The sequence below is a fragment of the Gymnoscopelus microlampas genome (genome assembly GCF_963454915.1).
Source record: "Gymnoscopelus microlampas genome assembly, chromosome: 11".
Classification (NCBI taxonomy): domain Eukaryota; kingdom Metazoa; phylum Chordata; class Actinopteri; order Myctophiformes; family Myctophidae; genus Gymnoscopelus; species Gymnoscopelus microlampas.
The window spans coordinates 7767569-7793151 of record NC_139948.1 but is presented as its reverse complement, the minus strand read 5'-3'; positions in this window follow the sequence as shown (position 1 = coordinate 7793151).

The window sequence follows — 25583 nt, the reverse complement described above, 5'->3', positions numbered from 1 at the left end:
TTATAGTGGCTCATAGGAATTTATAGACTACGTGACAACCAGGAATAGTTTGGTGACCACAGGAGAGACTGCTGACAGCCGGAATGTAGACGGCATCCCGGGAGCAGTATGGGTTAGCACCCCATGCTGCGTCTTCCGTGAGGAAGAAGCCCAACAAACCCACGGTGAGGCCTTTAGGAGGGCCATTCCATTCCAGCGTACCGCAAGCGGAGCTAATACCATTAGACGGCCCAATCTAGTGGTATCGGCCCAAGGAACCATCACGCCAGAAGGAAATGTTTGGATCGGGGCGGTGTACCTGATCTGGCGCAGCGCTCAGGTCCTGGACCTGGTGAGACGAAGGAGGAGCCTGGCCAGGAGACAACCCACAGAGCCTAGTCCCTCCACGTGCCAGAGCCTCCCCGAGTCCAGGCAGAGTACTTCCGGAGAAGCGGACTGAGTGGCCCTGTCTTTCCCTATAGGACTGACCGTGGGTGCTACTGGGGCATAAGGCGGGGCTTGATCAACCCTGGCTGGGTCACCTGGGCGAGGGTGTATGTTGTATGTTGCGAGACCCGAAACACCCTATGACCCCAGGCTACAACACTGATGATGCGTCCCAGTTGCATCCATGTGATGTATTTCTTTATTATTACCATAGCAGCCGTGAGCCAATATAGATTGCAGATAGGTCGATGATAAATCTGATTTTTTCAGATTTGGCTACAGTCTGAACAAAGCCAATGAGACCACACGCTTCTATCATACCGACCCTGCAGCAATTGATTGATTAAAAACAAATTCTAACTTTTTTTTAAATAATCTCACGAATAAATAGAAAATATAAGAAATGTAATACATTTGAAAAAAAATGTATTACAATTGAAGAAGTTGTGAAAGAAGCTGTGAAAGTAGCCGTCGCGATGTGAGCTTGTAGATCGGCTATTTTTACTATAGCTTGTGGTCCCGGAGAGACATAGCCTGGTTCCAAACCAACCCCGCCCACTCTCTGAGTGGACTGCCTCTCTTGGTCTGGTGTTGAAATGTGAGCCTAGGATATCTTCGATACAAAAAGTACCGTCCAATGAGAGTCGGACGTCAGATGTAGGCGGATCCGTGGATCTCTCGTGATTGGTTTAGGTAAATTCGAATCCCCCTCCCCCTTGTAATCGCCGACACTACAGCCAATAGGCTCTATTCACAGCAGCCATATGTTCACTTCCTTAACAGGTGTTACCAATGATACTAAACGAAGGCTCTGTTCCATTTCGTGTAGCACAGTGGTTCTCAGATTTTTCAATTTCCACGACCCCCATAACTCTGAGAGTGTGCAAATGTAACCTTGTACACTCTCAGAGTTACACACCCGTAAGGGGCCATTTGGAACCCCCTTAAGGACCCACATTTTAGTCCCACTGGTGTAACAGAGTGTTTCAAGCGAGTCGACATGCATAATATCAGCACCCTGACTCTTGACCAGAATGGAACAGAGCCTTCATTACTATCATGGTAACACCTGTGAATGTCTTCACAATATGGCTGCTGTGCATAGAGCCTATTTCGGAATGAAGTTCCACGCAGCTTCAGGCTAATAATCAGGCTATAGGAGAGACATCAAATGTGTCTTTGAGATAAAAAGCTTTGGGAACCACTTCTAGATGTTCTTGCACTCCCTGCTACATGCATGCCAGTATACCTGACCTACAGTGGCACAGATTTATTATGAAGTGGCAGAACAGTTATTCATTGCTTCTATGAGGAGATGCTACATGTGGGAGTGTTGGATTTGGGGAAAGCTGAAGCTAATGAGATGATTTAATTCACAGGCAGTTCTCTGTGTTTCGAGCCCAATCTAAGAAGAAAAAAAACTTTACTTGAGTATTTCCATTAAAAAGAGGCAAATGTGCTTTATACCCCACTACAATTATTTGGCAGCTTTAACCACTAATTACAGATTTATAACAGATTATTATTACAAAACATACATTAATCACTCAAATGCTATTTCATACTTCAGCTATTGGAAAATAGCTGATCTACAAGCTCACGTTACATTGCGATACAATGCGATGTGATCCTGTAGATCATTAGTTTGAAGAGCTTTACACATTTTGAATAATTGGAGTCCATTGGATTACATTTTTAATACAGGACCTTTACTTGTAACATCATTTCTACAGTATATTGCGGTATCGGTACTTTTACACAAGTAAAAATACATTGTTGTACATCTTCAGTGGTGTAAAATAACTAAGCCAATTTACTCAAGTACTGTACTTACCACTTTCTAGTACCATTTTCTGTATTACTTCTACTCCACTACATCTCAGGGGCAAATGTTGTACTTTTACTGCGCTACAATTATTTGAAAACTTTAGTTACTAGTTACTTTTCAGATATAAATGATAATATTAGTCCTACATTAACCACTTAAGCCCTATTTTATACCTAGGCTATTTGAAAATAGCGATCTACAAGCTCACAATGCGTCACATCGTGAGACGTTGTGAGCTTAATTGTAGATCTGCTATTTTCAAACATTTTAGTACTTTTACTTTTGGCACTGTAAGTACATTTTGATGCCAATACTTTTGTACTTTTACTCAAGCAAATTTGAAATTCTGGACTTTTACTTGGAACAGAGTAGTTCCATATTGCAGTATTGGTACTTATACTTAAGTAAAGAATTGGAGTACTTTTTTCCACCACTGTCTTACACCTCTGCATTTAAACATTCGCTTCTGTGAGAACCTCCACCCAACGTATTAACACGTTCACACACAGACTGAAATATGAGTTCCTCTGAGCAACATTCATCACACTAACATTTATCTTAGCTTCTCATTTCTCTACAGCGTGTTGGCACTCTCTGTGGACAGCGTTATTGTTTCATGGGCACTTAAATTCCCTTTTATATGTTTTCTTTGTGTGAGCCATTACTCAGATTTCAAGACTTTTCCTATCACATAATGAATAGGTTAGGGACCTGTCACAACCCGGCCCGTAGGGCCATGACAAATTGAGGAGGACCACGGAAGTGAAAAAATAACAGTAACTTTATGAGCATGATCAGTGGCATCAGTAATGTATCAATCTGGGAACCCATCGCCAAATGAAAAGGAAAAACGGCGCTGTTTTTTACTATCTCAGTTGGCTCTGGGAGGAAGTCGACGTAGCACCCGTGCGCAAGGAAACCGGGCTTCAGCCTTCCACTTCCGGTGGTGCGACTATGTTTTCATTCCCACTAATAATATTTCTACACGGAACACTAACACCACTTCTCCCAGAGAACATGGATCGTTTCGGTTATAAGCCCACTTGTTTCTATGATGAAAGAGCAAGTTAAAATGTGAATATCTTTCTGTGGTTTTGTCTGCTCCGAGGAGGCTATTGTTAAATTAGTTTCGGTTTGTTTCTAGTGGGGAAGGATCGGTACACACGTAAATCCCGCCCACTATATTTGATTGGGTAAAGCGTGGCCTGCTTCCTGATCTGAAGGCACGCCCACTTGTAGGCCAGTGCGTACACGATATGACAACCCCCCCCCCCCCCCCCCCCCCGACAGATTCAAGCGGAGAGCAGAATCTGTTCTTGAGAGATTAGTAATGTATTGATGTGTGATCAGTGTAGCGTGGGGTGTTATAGAGCATTGTTCCCCAATGTTTATGGTCACAAGTTATATCTCCTTGTTTGCTACATAAAAAATAAATAAATAGTATTTCAAATGATTTTCTAAGCACAGAAATCACAACAATTCCTCAATTAAAAACAATTCCGACATTTTTCCAAAGTATTTCATAAATGAGGGGAGAGAGAGAGAGAGAGAGAACGACCGGCACCCACTCTTTTACAGCACCCTGGGAGTACCCAATGCACCCAATTGGAACCCTCAGCCCAGCCCACAAGACCTGTTGGAAGAGAAGACAGACAATACAAGGGGAGTACACAATACACAGACACACAAACACAGGCCCTGTAAGCCACTGGCCAAAGGGACTGGGACTCACAAACAACATAAACACATACACACACTTGAAAGACTCACTATGATATCGTCACCTTATTAAACTAATGGCCTAAGTCATTTTTTGAGGAAATTATATTTTTGCCTAAGTCAGGTCCTCATGACACTGGCCACCTCTGGTAAAATGGCCCAACTCCTAATTGAAAAGGATCATGCTGTTCACGCCCCTTTTAGTATAATGGCCTAACTCCCTAGTGAGACTTAGGACAAAATAGGCCTTTTGTTTGGCCTAAGTCACATGTTTTTGTGACTTAAGCCAAATTATTTACTGATTTAGGCCATTTTGTAATTTGTTTTGCTTTTTATTTTGGCCAGTCAGATTTAATCCTATTTAAACCTATGTCAATCTCTTATGTTACATAACTGACAGACAGTGTTATTTCTATTTAAATAGTCATAATTTGTTATAAACATTTTGGGTGAAATGATTAAGAAATATCATATAGTTTTGTTCTGGATCAGTTTTTTATTTTTCCTGAAAACCTTGAAAAAATTACTTAGGCCATTAGTTTAATAAGGTGACAATATTAAAACACTCATGAAGCTCATCCACAAGATAACGTTTTATCGCTCCGTACCTTTTGTGTACCTTTTACTCCAGGACTTTTGCCTGTAACAGAGTATGTTCTACGTTATATGTATTGCTATACTTTTACTTAAAGCACCTCTTCCCCCATTTTTAACATTACAGTATGTCCATTCAGTAAAATTGGTCCCCACTAGTGCTCATTGTAAGATGGCACCATTTTTGTCTGCTCGCTCTTAGTGTAGGATTGTGCACAGGTCAGAAACTCGCCTACCAGTGACATCATCTTATGAGGATGAGTGAGGATGTAAAGATATGAAGATATGGCTGAAAACGGGTGAAGCGCTCCTTTAACTAAAAATAATAATAATAATCCATCACTGCTGATTGCCCATGAACCTTATTAGTTCTAAATTCTAAACGATTTCCCTAATGACACAAACAAGCAACCAGAATTGGTGTAAAGTAACATTACATTTACTCAAGTACTGTACTTACGTAAAATGTTGAGGTACTGTACTTTTACTTTACTAGAGAATTTCCAATTTTCCATACTTCTACTTCTACTCCATTACATCTCAGAGGCAAATATTGTACTTTTACTCCACTGCAATTATTCGAAAACTTTAGTTACTAGTTACTTTGCAGATATAAAGGATTATATTATAAAACCTACATTAACCACTTCAGCCCTAATTTATACATAGGCTATTTGAAATAGCAGATTTACAAGCTCACAACACGAACATTTTAGTACTTTTACTTTTGGTGCTTTAAGCACATTTTGATGCCAATACTTTTGTACTTTTACTCAAATAAATGTTTTTTTCCAGACTTTTACTTGTAACAGAGTAGCCTACTTCTACATTAGAGTATTGATATTTTTACTTAAGTGAAACATTTGAGTACTTTTTCCACCACTGCACTCCACAAACATCTGCACCAGCCTCAAATCACTTCTATACTGTCAGTTTAGAAGAGTTTGTCTCTTTAAATGTAGCTCAGAAAACAATCGGTTGCAGGCTGTGCAAAGCGGCGGTGTGGATTCCCTGGCTCCGGCGCGGTCAAGGAGGTCAACAAACAGGCCCCTTCATCAAAGCCAAAAACCATCTTCTTCTCCCAGGCAATTAGTGGCGAGGTTCCCGGAGGAACCGCCTGCTTGGAACCTCCCCTCCACAAAGCCTGACTTAAACGCGCGACATCGTTGCGCGAAGGAGCGCACGTGAGGCCTTTAAGCTGCTTTCACACATGCACTGAAACCTTGAACCTCTCTGAGACAGTAGCTGTTACCCGTGAGAATGAGAACGTCCCAATCAGTTGGACCAGACACTCACCACTGTGATGGACAGTGATGAAGTACCTTTACTTGAGTACTGTAACTCACACTTTTTGAGTATTTGTAATTTACTACGAGTATTTGCATTTTTGTATACTTATGACTTTCACTCTACTACATTTCAAAAACAAATGAAAAAGTGGAAAAAAGTGCATTGAATTAACCAGTTAAGCGCTTATTTCAAATATAGGGAATATAGCAGATCTACAAGTTCACAGTGATGCGTTGTCAGCTTGTAGATCTGCTATTTTCAATATTATTATAGAAAAATGTAAATGCAATTGAGAAATTGTAATGCAATGTATATCTAAAATAAAATGTGCTTGCACCTTTTAATACTCAAGTGTTTTTAAAAGTATGTAGCCTACTGTTGAATACTTTAAAAGCACTTATTCCAATACTTTACCTTGAGGATAAGTTTGGCCTACATCTACAAGCTCACATATTTCCAATGTGTGACACCCAACTACATGCAAGTAAATAGGCTTTTATGTGAGCAGAAGTGATAAATAAGTCTATTGGAGAGCGTGCCACAAGTCTGCAGTAAGTGCACCATATCAGAAATAAAAGCCCATATGAGTCTTTGGGGCTGGGAGCGGGACTCATTCCCAGCTGATAAAAACACAGGGAAAAAAACACAAAAATCTGTTGCCTCTTTACTCCCATTTGACTGTCACTGTCCTTTTTGCTGTCTCAAAAAGTAATGAAAAAAGGGGCTCTGGAAAGGGGGAGAAAGACATTTTAATTGGTATATATATATATATATATATATATATATATATATATATATATATATATATATATATATATATATATATATATATATATATATATATATATATATTATATAATATATATATCCCTTGTTTCATCGCATCTCCTGTTCTGACCCGTCAAAGAAATCGCATTAAAAGAAATGACACTTCACCGGCGCGTTTTAATGTTGTAGCGCTCCTTTAGCAGCCCTGTTTCTAAATTTCGGCGTTTTTCACCGTTTTTTTTTTCATCACGCCATTTGGTGCCCCCCCCCAAGGTTGGTGCCCCCCCCAACGTTGGTTCCCCCCCAACGTTGGTCCCCCCCCCCAAGGTTGGTGCCCTGTGCTTCAGCACCTCAAGCCCGTTGGATAAGCCACCACTGCAAACTCCCCCTTTGCATCAGATCCGCCCAGTCCATTGAGGTTTTTAAGTCCCTACTCAAGACTCACTTTTTTGACTTGGCTTTTAACCAAAATTGAGTTTCAACTTTGATTTGTTTTTAATTGTTTGTGATTTGATTGTATTTTGACTGTATTTTGTACTTGTTGTTTTGTTCTCTTGACCTGTACAGCACTTTGGTCGGCGACAGTCATTTTTAAATGTGCTATAAATAAAGTTTGATTTGATTTGATTTGATTTGAATGTATTGTCATATCACAGGTTTACAGAAACGACGACCTTTCGATTCGGGCAACAAGTTAAAAACTTTGAATCCCTATCTGATCGGATCAGATTATGATTTTGGGTACTGTTGTTCAAAATCAAAAATCTGGATTGGGATCACTCCAATATCCGATCAGATCAGGACATCAAATCCAAGCTTTAATCTGGATCACATTTTCAAAATGGGTTGTTCAAAACAATACCACCGATCTATCTAGCCACTCAGCCGTGGCCTGTAGCTCAGTGGGTGATAGCTGAGATTTGAACAAACAAAAATAAAGAAATCCTCAATGTGGAAATGTTTTTAATCATCCATTCCTCAAGTCGCATCCAAACTCAAAGACTGTTTCATATAGTTTATTTAATTTGACCACATTGGCTACTGCTTTATAACAGTGTTTCTCAAACTTCTTTTTAATTTTATTTCACTAACCCCCAGTTTGCCCTAGCTTCATAGGCCATGGATCCTCCATAACTCTGAGAGTCAGTGGTGTAAAGTAAGTACATTGACTTAAGTGCACTTTTGAGTATTTTTTACGTTACTGGAGTATTTCCTATATTTTCAATACTTACTTCTACTCCACTACATCTCAGAGGCAAATGTTGTACTTTTACTCCACTACAATTATGTGACAGCTTTAGTTACTAGTTACTTTGCAGATTTTGATTATTATCACAAAACATACATTAACGATTAACCACTTCACCCCTATACATATATTTTGGCCATTTGAAAATAGCCGATCTACAAGCTCACAATGCGTCGCGATGTGACGCGTTGTGAGCTTGTAGATCTGCTATTTTCAAAAGATTTATAAACATTTTGAACTTGTGAAATGGGACATTCTGCACAATGAGTACTTTTACTTTTGGTACTTTAAGTACATTTTGATACCAATACCTTTGTACTTTTACTCAAGTACATTTTTAATACCTTACTTTTACTTGTAACAGAGTATTTCTACACTGCAGTATTGATACTTCTACTTAAGTCAAACATTTGAGTCCTTTTCCACCACTGCTGAGAGTGTACAAATGCAACCAAATGGACCCATAACAATCCATTTGGTTCCATTTGTACACTCTCAGACCTGTACACGTCCGAGCCCCTGAAACCCCCGCAAGGCCCCTGGAGGTCCCTGGACCCCTCTTTGAGAACCACTGCCTTAATACATAGATTTGCTGTTTTTAACGGTGCTGTGCCTGTTGTAATATATATATCCGTGGCTTGACCCATCCCAGTATCTGTACAAGATCTTATGAAAAATACTTCCTCGCGCTAAAGCTGCGTCATCATACTGAAGATATGGGTTTCTGATGACATGACACTCTTGTTTTATCAAGATACCGCAGGGCCAGTATCTTTAGTACATCATTGATGACGTATATCATTGTTCAAGATGCATATCACAGTACTTCAATGTAAAAGGATGCAGGAAAGTGCCAGGGTAAGACTGAAGAAATGTTTTCAATTCATGTTTTAAGACTTAGGCTAGTATAAGAAGGGCATTGCAAGTGGCTAAACAGTGCGATTTTAATAATAACTAGAAAAAGTGCTCCTCGGAGCACAACTCTCCGCCAGAAGACTTGTGTTGGGAATGTTGGGAATGTTCTATCTGTATAAGGGAATGTTCTATCCTGTCTGTGTAAGTGTCCTATCCCTCCTGTCTGTGTAAGTGTCCTATCCGTCCTGTCTGTGTAAGTGTCATATCCCTCCTGTCTATGTAAGTGTCCTATCCGTCCTGTCTGTATAAGTGTCCTATCCGTCCTGTCTGTATAAGTGTCCTATCCGTCCTGTCTGTATAAATGTCCTATCCGTCCTGTCTGTATACTGTAAGTGTCCTATCCGTCCTGTCTGTGTAAGTGTCATATCCCTCCTGTCTATATAAGTGTCCTATCTGTCCTATCTGCCTTTCTTCTTCTTCTTTCGTGTATCATCGTCATATGTCCAGCTCAGTGTCGCAAAGCCACGCCAATGTCTCTGGTCCCACTTGGAAGAGGCCGTCCTCTGAAGGAGGTCTGTACAGAGGACAGGTGGTGATGATGTGATCGGCAGTCTGCTCAGGCTCGCCACACTCGCATACTGCGCTGTCTGTCAGGCCCCACTTCTTCATGGGCGACTTGAACCGGCCAACCCCAGTACGGAGGCGGTTCAGCAGTGTCCACTGGACACTGCTGAACCGTAGGTGTTCTCCTTGGACTCCATCCCCAGGGTCTAGGATGTGATGGTGCATCCGTGACGGCTCAGCCGACTCCCACTGCCAATTATGTATCAGCCATGCAGCCATTTCGTGTCTTACCTGGTTCCTGTCTTACCTCACTTTGACAGTGTCGGAGACACTGTCAAAGTGATGCCATGTATATATAGGCCACTATGCGTCACTAGCCAATCAGATCACAGTATTTCACGTGTCACGTGAGGCTTGACCAATCGGTGTGTCATGCTTAGAAAGTGAAAACGCGGTGATAACAATACTCTCCTGGCGGAGAGTAATAATAATAATTATTTTGTAAAAAACGACTGCACGGTTAAGCCGAACTACAAAAAGTGTCTGAAGAAAGAAAGGACTAACAAGAAGGGACCATCAGCACTATGTGCTTGGCCCCTGAATAACATTTTACACATTTTACACATTTTATCCAATCAGTATAAGGAATTCATACTGGATACAGGATAAACACGTGATGGAGGTGATGAAACACAGGAACTGGAACACTATAAAATTGAAGCTGATAAATGGGTCCTCGCTCCTGATTGGCTCAATTTGGCAACCCACCTGAAAATGTATTTTCTGTTTATTCAAGAGCTGGAGAGACTGGGAGACCCCTGTTACTCAAACAAACAGTCTATAGCAATGATTACTATCACAATATAAAGCACTATAATAAAATATCACTTACTCTACCTTTAATTAAGCTAAAAAGCCTTTTTCAAAATGCACACTGGAGCCAAAGCCACGATTCGAGTCTGTGTTGTGTTTACAGCCAGACAACCTGTTACTCTATTCCATTTTTCAATTAGGCCACGTTGATTATGTTACATTATTTAAACGTGCCTCCATCCACTTGTGTTCGGTCCGTCGGGAGGGCCATATAATTAATCACACTTAATGAGAATAACTTAACACCTCCAGGGGAGAGAGTGACACTGAATGCTGGCAGTATAGGGAGTAGGTATCCAAACCTTATTATCTAAAGCAGTGGTTCTCAAATGGTGGGCCTTGAGGACATTGGTAATTAGTCATTCATTTGTTTAAGATTTGTTTTGGGGCTTTTATGCCTTTAATAAATACATTTCAAAATAGTCACATTTTTTATTATCATTAGGGCTTTGATGCAAATTCTAAACATGCTGGGTAAAGCTGCAGAAGATGTAGTGCTTAAAGGAAAGCTCATTTTGGCTCTCCTCTTTAGCTGCTGCGCAGCAAAGAAAAAGGGGGGGAAAATTGATCGACATACGATTATTGCCCTCGACACTTCGACTCACAAAATATGAGTCGTTTCCCATCCCTAGACCATGCAGTATATAGGCATGAAGAATAACGAGCGATGAAAGGGTACATTGCACTTCAGAATATTCCTAATCCTTCATAATGTTGATATGCTCAGGTGGTCGGCATTAAATCAAAATATACTTAAAGTCATGGCATTTGTGGAGATCTTGTACAGTCAGTCCCCTTATAGCGTTTTTCAATTGGAGTGGTAACGAGTTATGACTGGGACTCCATATTTGAGCATTGAGCATGGCTGACAACATAGCGACAACATAGTTATGACGTGAGTGTCAAGGCAGCCTGGTTAAATCTGGACCGCACAGACAGCAGACGGCAGTGTTGGGACAGATAGCCTACGAGCGCATGACCCAGAACGCCTCCAGAAGCCTTCACAGGGAAAAATTCGATATTTTGCGCAGGTAATCACACCATAGCCTTTCCTGGATGGTAAGGTGACCTTACCATTAGTTAAATGCTTGGCCCATCACAGCCCATGTATAGTGGCAGTTCTGTCAATGAACTGCCGCTCCAGTCAATGAGCCAGAAACGAGGAGGCACAGAAGAACCAAGATCTCGGAGTAATCAACAGTTGGCCAAGACGTTAGCTCAAACACCAATGAAGAAACGTCATCTGACATACACAGGAAAGAAAACCCACATCTGTAAACAGTGTGAAAAGAGTTTCAAGGCCTTAAATAACCTGAAGACACACCAGCGTATCCACACTGGGGAAAAGCCTTTCCTCTGTAAAAGATGTGACAAGACCTTCAATGTGTTAAGTAATCTTAAGACACACCAGCGTATCCACACTGGGGAAAAACCTTTCCTCTGTAAAAAGTGTGACAAGACCTTCAATGTGTTAGGTAATCTTAAGACACACCAGCGTATCCACACTGGGGAAAAACCTTTCCTCTGTAAAAAGTGTGACAAGACCTTCAATGAGTTATGTAATCTTAAGAGACACCAGCGTATCCACACTGGGGAAAAACCTTTCCTCTGTAAACAGTGTGACAAGACCTTCAATTTGTTGAGTAGTCTTAAGAGACACCAGTGTATCCACACTGGGGAAAGACCTTTTTTTCTGTAAACACTGTGACAAGACCTTCAATGCGTTAGGTAGTCTTAAGAGACACCTGCATCGCCACACTGGAAAAAAACTTTTCCTCTGTAAGCAGTGTGACAAGAGTTTCAGGCAATTAGGTCAGCTTCGGCAGACCATCTCTACACTGGAGTAACACATATCCTCTGTAAACATAGCCTGGTTCCAGACGAATCTGCCTTTGCAAAATTGCATGCAGTTTAGCCCTCGGCAGATTAGGTCTGGCCCCCCTCCATAGAGATTTAAATTCTCTCCCTCCGCAGTTGTGCGGAACCAACCAGGGCCCAGTATCCAAATGTGGGCGGGCTTATCACATTATTTGGAGCAATGACGTACAAGGAAGCACTGCTCTGATTGGTTCGTTCAAGGAAGCACTGCTCTGATTGGTTTAGGTCTAACCAATAGAGTCCGTTTGGATCTTTTTGTAACCGCCCCTTGGAAGAAAATCTACCGTTGATAGGGACCAGACTAATATCCACGCAGTATGTCGTGTGATATTGTCTGGCTACGCGAGGCTACTGTAAACAGTGTGTTTATGTCACCTGACAGCACATCAAGCACTGGGAGGGAAATTATCTGAGCCCATGCCTCCTTCAATGCATGAGAGCCAACTGACCTTCTCGTCACCTGACAGGGGGGAGTTTCCCCAGTAGGACGTAGCGTGTGGAAGGAACTCGTTATTCCAGCCAGTTACTTTCCCCTCCATCAGGCGCCACGGCTGTCGTGGGGGAGGCGGTATAGCGACCAGGATTACTAGATGTTTTTGGGGTATTAACTATACCCCAGGAGACACGGGGAGAACATGCAACCTCCACACAGAGTAGGCCCTTTTGCCAACCCCACGCTGATGACGCGGGGGAGAAGACACGCCCCCAGCGCCCACAGTGTCACTGGCGGGAATTGACTTGACCACTTTTTCATCTGTTGTCGTTGCATATGGGATATGGAACATAACTTACTATCCTCATTTTGTGATGCAATGGTTTAATTGCTACTTGTAGGTATTACAAAATGTTATCATGAGTCTGAGTCTGTTACTTGTTGCCATATATACACACACACACACACACACACACACACACACACACACACACACACACACACACACACACACACACACACACACACACACACACACACACACACACATATATATATATATATATATATATATATATATATATATATATATATATATATATATATATATATATATATATATATATATATATATATATATGAGGGGGTGTTGGACAGTGTTGTAAAAAATGAGTTTGAAAACCTTTTTTTTTAAATCTTTTGAAATAATAATAATAATATTTTAAATGTAGGAAACAAAATAAAGGGGGAGATTTCCTCACGACCCATACAAATTGGGAAAAGGATTATAACATTTCCTGTAAGCGTATTATTACTCACATCCAGAGACGGAAACTCCGTTTAGATTGGAAACCAATCTAATAATTTCCAGGAAAAAAATGAAGTTGAAGAAGTGAAAATAGCAGATCTACAAGCTCACAAGCTTTGAGCTTGAATATCTACTATTTTCACTAGTTTGGGTCCCGGGTAAACCACTGTTATAATCTGTGGCTTTTGCACTGTATTTTATGATGGCGCTAGCACTTGGTGTAACGTTAACCCCGTGCCGATCCCTTTTTTAAAACTGGGCAAAAAACAAAAATCTACGGATCCTTCTCTTTATTTTGAACTGACACCTGTTTTGCCATACCATTTCTCAACATAGGGTCCGGGGCCCACCAGTGGTCCAAATGGACCCTACAGGTCTGTAACTCTTAACCCTAAAGGTCTGTTCTGTAAATCTTAACCCTGCAGGTCTGTAACAAATGATTTGCTGTCATTTGTACACACTGAGGTAAATGAACACAGAGTATCAAGGGGGGAATAAAAAGCCAGTCGACAAGTTCACAACGTTGTTTCATGTTTTGAAAATAGGTTGAGAACTGCCCCCCCACCATCTTATAGATTGAATTTGGATTGAAATGAAAACAAATTACATATTATTTTCCACTCATTTCAAATTGTCCCCCCAGGCACCCAGAATAAAATGGATTGAGTGAGTACCATAAGAGTTACTTTCTTCTGCAGTGGTGTCACAATTCCCACAAGCTCCATGAATACCAACATGCTCATGAATATTTTATAAAAACACAATTACATTAAAATTAAAACATTACGCTAAACCCCAAACAAATTGTTGTTTGTGTGTCATTAAGCTCCTCTACTGAATCTAATAAACAGGCTTAGTCGTTGAAATATTAATCGCCTGTTCATTCAAAACTCATTTGATGACATAAAGCAAAAAAATAAAGCCTAATGTATACTTTGCGTTATGCCAGTGTCAGGACAATTAACACAGAGGTAGATTGGTGTCCGAGGTAAAAAAAAAAAAAAGAAAGGTTGAGAACCACTGGTTTTGTGAATTTCCAATCCAACGTCCTGCCAGGCCAGCTGGCTTTCAAGTACTGCCGTCACATTGAACATCAATATATGGAGTTCCATACATCTCTAAATTTAGGCAAGACTGACATTGTGATGACGTGAGATTCTCTGGTGGAGATATGAACTCCACTGCGAGCACCTTTCTATAATACTCATGGTTTATGGCAGTAGACTCTGTGCTCAAGAAAGGGCTCAGGTGTGCATATCTGAGCTACTTAGCTCATCGTCTCTCATGTGGGCTGTCTGACTCTGGTAGTGTGTTTCCACTGGTGGACAGAGTTGTGGAGTGGATACTCTGGCGTTTCTTTAGACTAGCTAGAGTTCAGCTAGTCTAAAGCTAGGCTAAACGATTGCTACTATGGAAAGGTTTGGAAAGGTTTCTCTCCAGTGTGGAGACGCTGGTGTGTCTTCAGATTAGCTAATTGACCGAAACACTTTTCACACTGTTTACAGGCGAAAGGTTTTTCCCTACTGTGGGTACGCTGGTGTGTCTTTAGACTAGCTAATTGACTGAAACACTTTCCACACTGTTTACAGGCAAAATGTTTTTCCCCAGTGTGGAGACTATGGTGTGTCTTCAGACTAGCTAATTGACTGAAACACTTTCCACACTGTTTACAGGCGAAAGGTTTTTCCCCAGTGTGGGTACGCTGGTGTGTCCTTAGGATATCTAAACGATTGAAACTCTTCTCACACCGTTTACAGTGGAAAGGCTTTTCCCCAGTGTGTATTCGCTGGTGTCTCTTCAGAATATGGGATTCATTGAAACTCTTCTCACACTGTTTACAGTGGAAAGGTTTTTCGCCAGTGTGTATTCGCTGGTGTGTCCTCAGGCTCTGTGACTGATTGAAGCTCTTGTCACACTGTTGACAGTGGAAAGGTTTTTCCCCATTGTGGATAACCTGGTGTCTCTTCAGTTCGCACGACTGATAGAATCTCTTGTCACACTGTTGACAAAGGAAAGGTTTGACTCCAGTGTGAATAAGCTGGTGTTTCTTCAGAGTACCGGACTCACTGAAACTCTTCTCACACTGTTTACAGTAGAAAGGTTTTTCTCCAGTGTGGATACGCTGGTGTGCCTTCAGGTTACTTAACCGAATGAAACTCTTGTTACAATGTTTACAGCTGTGAGTTTTCTTTTCTGCGTAAGCCAGCTGATGTGCGACGTAAGATCTTGGTTCATCTCTGTCTCCTGGTGTCTGGCTGGTTACAGGGCTGGTGATTTTCCGAGAGCCTGCTAAGGAGATCTGTTCTTTCCTCATCATTTGGTAATAGATGTCATTGTGGCTCCTTTTCAAGTTCTCTGGGGGAGGACCTGATATGTGAATACCCTCAACACAGAAGACCTTGGTCTGTTCGGATTCGGACATCTGGTTATCCTCTCACTATCTCGATACTGCCAGTTGCAGTCTGTGTAGTCCGGTTTTAAGCCGTCTGCCTCAACGCTCACGTCATCATCACGCCATCATCATGTCATCATCACGTCAGTGGTATGAGGCCCAAGGTCCTACGGGCCTTTTAAAGAGGTACCACTAAGAGCTAGAGGGTAGCACGGGTCCAAAACAAATGTGACCTTATTCGAACAGACCCGAGAGAAATTCAGTTAATGGACCCGGTCCGAAATGGACCCGTGGATAATTAACATTCTGCAAGAGAACGCCACGATTGATCTGATCATGACAGACATTATTTTATTTTTGCGAGGGGTATAATGTAACGCTATAATGTTAGTCATTCCTGCATTCCCCCAGTATGGTAGATGAATTTCCTCTCAAGCAGGCCACACATCTCCTGACATAATCTATCATCTACAACACCAAATCTCTTCGCTAAAAATAGCAGATCCACAAGCTCACATTGCTCACATAGTGAGCTTGTTGGTCAGCTATTTTTAGCGAAGAGATTTGGTGTTGTAGATCGAAAAAGTGGTCAAGGTACAGTCGTAACTCAAGTCAGGCTCTCTAAAACTACAGTGGTCAGAGGTTCCCAAACGTGTTCACGCTGAAGACACCAACATAGCCATAGCATCAGGCCTCGGCCCCCTGGCCTTATGTTGCAAAATGGTAAAAAAAAAAAAAAAAGTGGCATAGCGTTGCATCGTATTTAATGTTTTGAACAGGTTGAAACTGCCCCTCACCATCTTATAGATTGAATTCCATTGAAATTAAAATAAAATACAACATTTTTGCTCTTTCTTATTCCACTCCTTACCAATTGCCAGATGTCTCATTTGATATCATACAGCAAAAATAAAGCCTAATTTATGCTTGGCAGTATGACAGTGCAAATATTTAAATAATTTTCAAGCTAACATATTTTCCTCAAATCTTTGCTTCCGGGCGTCCCTGGAACAAGATATTTTGAGATCGGGAGTCGGCGGCCAAATACAGTAGATATAACGTTGGGGGTCCTTTGAATGAAAAGGTTGAAGCACCACTGATATAGTTTTTCAGAAAAACTGTTAGAAGACATTTGTAGAATCGGCCTTACTTCTACTCCACTACATCTCAGTGGCAAATATTGTACTTTTACTCCATTACATTTATTTGAAAACTTTAGTTACTGGTTACTTTGAAGAAATACATTATTACTTTATAAAACATACATTAACCACTTTAGTCCTATTTTATACCTAGGCTATTTGAAAATAGCCGATCTACAAGCTCACATTCTTGTAGATCTGCTATTTTCAAACACTTCAATACTTTTTTGATAGCAATACTTTTGTACTTTTATTCAAGTAGATTTTAAATTCCGGACTTTTACTTGTAACAGAGTAGGCTACTTCTACAATGCGGTATTGATACTTTTACTTAAGTAAAACATTTGAGTACTTTTTCCACCACTGGTTACTTGTACCTCTGGTTTCACCCAGACAGTTCCGCACACCAGTGCACACCCACAACAAATAACCCGGAGCCTCTTCAATCACTTCATGCTTTACCTTCTCCAATTTGAAGAACTATTAAAGTTCCATTTAAATAGAAGTCTGTAATGAATCACTAGTGTGGCCCATTGACAATGTAATTCACACAGGAATACATCGATATTCATTCATCAACAATTCAGCATAATGATACTATGAGGAGCTTGTATTGCTTGAAGAAGAAACAACAGGTAATTGTAACGCACGTATTCTCCGTTTTTAATCTACTGAAATATAATGTAACACCGCAAGACTTTTCATTTACATTCCTCATTGAATAAATACGGACTGAAAGGCGAAAACATTTACTCAGTTGTGTTGCAAATTGCTCGGGGAGGTCAAACGAACCTCTTGGAAGTTCGTCAAGAGCGTCTTGCTCACATCGACATCACATTAGCAGTGGTGTAAGAAGTACTCATGAGTTTTTACTTAACTATCTAGCAATAGGCTCCATACACAGCAGCCATATTGTGAAGGAATTTACAGGTGTTGCCAATGATACTAATGAAGGCTCTGTTCCATTCTGGTCAAACAGAGTCAGGGTGCTGATATTGTTCATATTGGCTCACTGGAAACACTCTGTTACACCAGTGGGTCTAAAATTGGGGTCCAGGGACCCTCATGGTTCCTTGAGGCGGTTCCAAATGGCCCCTTACGGGTGTGTAACTCGGAGAGTGTACAAATGGAACCAAATGGACCCGTAATTTGGATCCATTTGGACACTCTCAGAGTAATGGGCGTCGTCTGTCACAAGTAAAAGCAGGCCTTTTATTCAAAATGTTACTTGAGTAAAAGTACAAAAGTATTGGCATTAAAATATATTCAATGTACCAAAGTAAAAGTACTAGAGCGTATGTTTTTTATGTTTTTAAATAATTGAAGTGGAGTAAAAAAGATGTAGTAGAGTAGAACATCCTGAGATATAGTGGAGTAATAATAAGGTATTACAACATTTTAAAGCAACAAGAAAAGGTACATCGAAATTGTACTCAAGTACAGTACTTGAGTAAATGTATTTAGTGACAGTACAGTATTTGAGTAAATTAATTTACTGACAGTACAGTCTTTGAGTAAATGTATTTAGTGACAGTACAGTACTTGAGTAAATGTAGTGACATTACAGTACTTGAGTAAATGTATTTAGTGACAGTGCAATATTTGAGTAAATGTATTTAGTGACAGTACAGTACTTGAGTAAATGTACAAGAGTGGCTTTGATCAGTGGAATTGATGTGAGGTCCTGGTGTAGAGGTTGATTCTCGTTAACTGCTAATTGGCGACAAGGAAAAAAATAACACATTGAGGTTCTTATTGGGGCATGAGAATCAGTGGTGGAAAAAGTACTTCAATCTTTTACTAATCTCTCAAGAACAGATTCCGACCTGCGGTGGAATCTGTCGGAGCGGTTCGTCCTAACCAGTGCGCATTGGCTAAAAGTGGGCGTGCCTTCAGATCAGGAAGTGGGCCGCGCTTTACCCAATCAAATGTAGTGGGCGGGATTCACGTGTCCATCCACCATGATCCACCCTCCCCCCCTCGAAACTAGCCGAAACTAATTTAACAATAGCGTCCTCGGAGCGGACAAAACCACGGAAAGATATTCACATTTTAAATTACTCTTTCATCATAGAAACAAGTGGGCTTATAACCAAAACCATCCATGTTCTCTGGGAGAAGTGGTGTTAGTGTTCCGTGTAGAAATATTGTTAGTGGGAATGAAAACATGGTCGCACCAACCGGAAGTGATGCGCTATAGGCAGACATGAAACCGGTGTTTCCCTGCGCTCTAGTCTAACATTATACTCCTGCCAGACTCCACAGAATATCAGAAAAGCAGAGGTCGCTGTTTTTCATTTTCTGTGGGGTCTGGCTACGCGAGACTAATCTTTTACTAGTAAAAGTATCAATACTGCAATGTAGAAGTACTCTGTTACAAGTAAAAGTCTGGAATTCAACATTTACTTGAGTAAAAGTACATAAGTATTGGTATCAAAATGTCAAGTACCAAAAGTAAAAGTACTAAAATGTTTGAAAATAGCAGATCTACAAGCTCACAACGCGTCGCATCGCGGCGCGTTGTGAGCTTGTAGATCTGCAATTTTCAAATAGCCTAGGTATAAAATAGGGCTAAAGTGGTTAATGTATATGTTATAATATAATAATTGATAAATGCAAAGTAACTAGTAACTAAAGTATTCAAATAATTGCAAGGGAGTAAAAGTACAATATTTGCCTCTGAGATGTAGTGGAGTAGACATTTGGAAATACAAGTAAACATATTTCCAAATTGTACTTAAGTACAGTACTTGAGTAAATGTACTTAGTTACTTTACACCACTGCCCGGGTGAGGCAAACAACTTGCGCTCGATGGCGAGCGGTAATGTACAGTAGCACCGTACACGCCTACAATAACTTTTGCAAAATATGTCACTACTTACTTGCATCCAACCAATATGCCACTAACTCCTTCTGAACATCATGCCACCAACTCCTTCTGCATAATTTGCCACTATATCTCCTTCTGCACAACATACCGTGGGAACCGGACTGTACTTGTTCGTACCGGGGCGCTATAGCAGGCTAATCAGTACCACCTCATGAAGCAGATTACCGGGTAAGCGAGCCAACTTTGGGCTTAACCCTGGATTCAGTCTGAACGAGTCGACGGCCGAGGTTCACTTTAAACCAGGCTACGTTGCCATAGTAACTCATGCCGCAGACTTAACCGTTACTTATGCTCACAGACTTAGTGTTGTTGAGGCTCACAGATCCAAAACACAAGAGGACGGCTTCACACGCTAATCAGCTCTCTGGAAAAAATCCATTGCCATCCTGTGAGGATCAAAGGCACACACGCACATTTACTCATGACACGACCAATGAGACCTGTCTGCGGGGAGTGTTGGGCGGGAGGAGTAGGACGGAGGCTCTACTTCCTCCCGGTGGGGGCTCCTCACTGGTACGTTACTCAGTAGGATACGACAGCAGTGACCAGCGTGGGGAGGAATCAATTGGCATAATGACTAAAATGTCGAGAAAAACAGGTAAAAAGCAAAAAAAACGAAACAATATAGACCAGTGGTTTTCAACCTTTTTCATGCCATAGACCCCTAAATTGATATACATTTGGCCGCGGATCCCCATTTGAAAATGTTTTGTGCCAGTGACCCCCAGAAGCAAAGATATCAGTTAATTTTCGCTTAAAAAAATATTACTTACTCAAAGATATGCAGACTTTTTCAAGGTTTTTCAAAAATAGCAGATTTACAAGCTCATAGCGCGGCACTCGGTGCCGCGCTATGAGCTTGTAGATCTGCTATTTTTGAATAGCCAAAGCTTAGTGGTTAAGAATGATTGTGACGCTATGTGAACCAATTTCGCTGGGGACCCCCTGGTACTCGCTCAAGGACCACTGGTGGTCCCCGGACCACCGGTTTGAAAACCGCTGATATAGACTACTTGCATCCCCGTTGTCATACGCAGTCAGTTATATCGTGCATATATCCCTGTGTGAGCTGTCTTTTGGAGCTGGCTTCCAGCTCAGTATACACCTGGGAAAACGGCCTCTATGTTCCTTGAGAATCCCCTGGATTTAGATGCACAGACTGTGAGAAGTGCACTTTGCAGGGGAATGGCTTTACAGACATCGAAAAAAAGAAAGATCCCCACGCCCCCCCCCCCCCCCCCCCCCCCGGTGATTTCTTGTACCAGAGACGGAGATTTAATACAGAGGCAATATTGTAGCTGTGCAGACGCCCCGGAGACTGGAGCCGTACATCACAAATCCCACGCTTTGGAAGCAGCGGTGGAATAAAGTACTCAGAAGATATTTTACTTAAGTAAAAGTAGCAATGCCTCAATGTAAAAATACTCTGTTACAAGCAAAGGGCCTGTGTTCAAAACGTTACCTGAGTAAAAGTGCAAAAGTATTGGCATCAAAATATACTTAAAGTACCACAAGTAAAAGTACTAAAATGTTTGAAAATAGCCGATCTGCAAGCTCACAACGCGTCGCGATGCGACGCGTTGTGAGCTTGTAGATCTGCTATTTTCAAATAGCCTCGATAGAAAATAGGGCTAAAGTGGTTAATGAATGTTTTATAATGTAATAATTTATATCTGCAAAGTAACAAAGTTTTCAAATAATTGTAGTGGAGTAAAAGTACAACATTTGCCTCTGAGATGTAGTGGAGTAGAAGTAAAAGTATTGGAAACCGGAAATACTCAAGTAAAGTACAAATACCTCAAAATTGTACTTAAGTACAGTACTTGAGTACATGTACTTAGTTACTTTCCACCACTGCTTAGAAGCCATGCGAACACTGGCCCATAGAGTCTGTGTATTGTCTTGCGATGTAATGGATGGCACGTACACCCACAGTCAAATCCTCATGAATGTTCAAAGTTCAGGTTTTTGGGGTGTAATTGAGGTAAAAATAAATAAAAATAAAATAAATTAATGTCATGAAACCTTTAGCCTCGATCTCCCGGCTTTTATTGTTTAGTTTTGCTAAAAAATAAAAGCCTGGACCAGCGCGTCGGTGTACCCGATATAGGAAGTGTTTAATTTCCCCAACCAACCAGAGTGCAGTGGGCGTCGCTCGTAATGTTGTGTTGACGGGGCGGGGGCTGACGGACAGATCGGTGAACCAATGGGATCAGGCGCATTCTCTCCGCGCTGATTTTAAACCCGCCCCTCTGTACATGAAAGCAGGAAGGCGAGTGCAGCCTATGAAACCTTTAACACTGGAGTGCGGGTCCATTTGCTTCCATTTGTACACTCTTCAGTGTTGAATTAATGCTAAAGATCTGGCGAACCCCCACGCATGCAGTTAAACCTGTTATTTCCGAGGTATTAGCTCTCGCTCTCAAACAACTCATGAATGTGTATTTGTGTGGTGGTATTTGAAGGATAAATGTAGTCTGTAGGCTCGTAATGCACATTATATGAAAAGAGGGGACCCCCCCTCCAAGGCAGACAGATGTGCAATAGGTGCCTAGTGGGCAATATCCAAATGCTTGTAAAATGAGCCTAATAGGAACCATGCAGGGCGGGCAGAGTTATTATAGTTTTGAAATATTCATTACTTTTAATTTTTAGTTGTTGTTTTTTTACTTTGCTGTTTGATTTCAGTTTAGTTAGTTAGTTGTACAAGGACCTAAGTAGTTTTAGGACAAGTTTTACTTTAGTTAGCATTTAGTTGGAAAGCATACAAGCTGAATTTTTTAATTTGAAACAGTGCATGACTTTCTACAAAACAGGTTATTATTAAGGTCCCATATTGAGCACAACCATTCAGTCCCACCAGGTATGAAACTACAGTGCAAATTGAGGGTGGGGGGCTAAAACTAAGATCTTTTTTTTACCCACAATTCTATTTAATTTGAGTTAGTTTTGTATTGCACATATTAGTTTTTATTCAATTTGACTTTATTTTACTTTTTAGTTTCATATAACAATATTCAGTTTTAGTTTTATTTAACTGTAATAACCCTGCAGGGGGGGGTTGGTAATTTGCCGGAAGAAACAGTATCCATGCAGGACAGGTTTTGTGAAGCTGAAAGCTCACTCACAAGTCTAGCTTTTATTGAACGCGCTTTGAAAGAACGTCTCCCTGGTCAGCCTTCCTCATAAACACAGGAGGACTATCTCTTGTTTGGGGCACGTTTGGCCTTAATTGGTTCTGTCAAACCCACAGACTGGGAGAGGCGGCGGAAAGGCCTTACTCAGGGGCAAGATGGCAGCCCGCGTTCGGCTTTTAATCAAAGCAACAGATGTGATTAGTCTGCGATGGGGTGGCGCAGTCTGGCCGACCCCTGGGTAATCAATTTGCAATGGCAGATGCTCACAGGAGCACTAACTTCCATGGCTTGGAACAGCTGTTCCCAGGTAAATATCAAGGAATTCTCTTATTTTCCACTCTTGCACTGACAACTTGCTTACTTTCAAAGCCACTCTTGCTGTAGCTGGTGAACTATTCCACAATGGAGGGCCAGTAATGAACAAGTACTGTACTTAAGTACAATGTTTACTTTACTTGAGTATGTCAATGTATCAATACTTTATATTTCTACTCTATTTACTACATCTCAGAGGCACATAGCCTATTGTACTTTATACTTGACTACAATTAATATAAAACTTTGAAGAGATTATTATAAAAAACAACAATTTGTTAGACTTTGTCTTTTACAAAATAACTGATCTACAAGCTTACAAGGCGTCAAATCGCAGTGTGTTGTGAGCTTGTAGATCGGCTACTTCCACAGAAAAGTTGAGGAATTCAGAAAGACATTGTAAAGACGTGTATGTATATATATATGCAATGCTTTTGTAATTTTACTCAATTTGAGTAAAATACCTGAGTATTTCTTCCACCACTGTTCCCTTCTCCTTCTCAGCCTGTACCTTTTCTGATTAATACCCCCCTCTTTCTTTTTCTTTCTTCCTTTCTTTCTTTCGTTCTTTCTTAATACACCCACCCTCCTTTCTTCTCCCCCCCTCTCTCCCTCTCTCTCTCTCTCTCTCTCTCTCTCTCTCTCGCTCCCTCTCCCTCTCCCTCTCCCTCTCCCCCTCTCTCTCTCTCTCTCTCTCTCTCTCTCTCTCTCTCTCTCTCTCTCTCTCCCTCCCCCTCTCTCTCTCTCTCTCTCTCTCTCTCTCTCTCTCTCTCTCTCTCTCTCTCTCTCTCTCTCTTGGCAGTGGGACATGGTGAGATCGATACCTCGCGCGCCACAGCCAGCCAGAGGACAGGTGGAGACAGATGGCACGCTGTTGGCAGCCCGCTCTGCAAAGTTCCCTAAAACATGGACACAGATGAATGGAGATTAAGGCATTAGCGAGTAATTGGGCAGGACCTGTGACTTCACGCCCAGAAACAAATGCGAAGAAACTTCAAGCGAGCAAAAAAGTCCGGGGATTTGTTCGGCAGCACCGAGCAGCCTTTAAAGTTGATCAAAGCCCAGATGGACGCCCGTCTGTAGGCCTACACCCAGACCGGTAGCCTACGCTAGGGCGACCAATTTTTTTTAAAACCCAAACCGGGACCCTTAATAACTTGAACCCCAGCGTTCATATTCTGGGGAAAAAAACATTGCCAAAAATAGCAGATCTACAGGCTCACATTTATTTGGTGTAGACGGAAAAAGAGGTCAAAGTACAGTTCTCTAAAGGCCTTTGCACACAGGGTGCGATTAGTCAATCAGTTTTTACCGCATGCGAAAAAACGCACAAATCGAACTGGGTTCGATTGAAAAAAAAAAAACGGTAGCACTTTACAATAATGACCCGTTATAAAGCATTTATAAACGTTTATAAGTAGTTTGTAAACTATTAACAAATCATTAACAACCTGTTTATTGACATTCGTAAATGATTACTAAAACCTTTATAACTACAGTTACAAATCATTTGTAAAGTATTAGTAAGTAGTGAACTATTCATGAATAAGCCATTTATATACATCTGTAAAAGATTATTAAATCATTTGTAACGACCCATTCTAAAGCATTTATAAACATTTATAAGCAGTTTGTAGACTATTAACAAATCATTAATAACCTGTTTATCGACATTTGTAAATGATTACTAAAACCTTTATAACTACGGTTACAAATCATCTATAAAGGTATTAGTAACTATTCATGAATAAGCCATGTATGATACATCTGTAAATGATTATTAAATCATTTGTAACTGATGTTACATAATATATACAAGCTATTGGTAGCTTGTTCATGTTTAACATATGCTTTGTTAAACATTCCTAAAGTATCTATAAATCCTTAGTACATGTTATTATGTGCCCTATAGTAAAGTGAAGACAGTTCATCATTTACAACTGTCTGTTAATGTGTTTGTTCATGTTTAACATGCTTTGTAAAACATTCCTAAAATATCTATAAATCCTTTGTACATGTTATTATGTGCCCTACAGTAAAGTGAAGACAGTTCATCATTTATGACTGTCTGTTAATGTGGACTTTCTCCTTACCTGTTGCAAACTACCTGGCTTTCATGAATGCAGACACCAAACAATTACTAGAATTATCATTCATGTTAAGCAAATGATGCGTAAGACATTCGTAAAGAGTATGTAAACCATTTGTGGTGTTAGGGACCAAAAAAGTCACTACAAAGTACTACCAATCAACTCTAAATTGCCTGAAACGTACTCCTAACAGGTTTTTGGGGGGACGATTTTGGCCTCCACACTTAATGATTATTTCGGATTTAACTTTCGTTTCGGTGGTGACCAACTTTCGTTTCGGTAGTTTGATTACAAAATGTAAGTTGTGTAAAAAATAATCTGACTATACTAA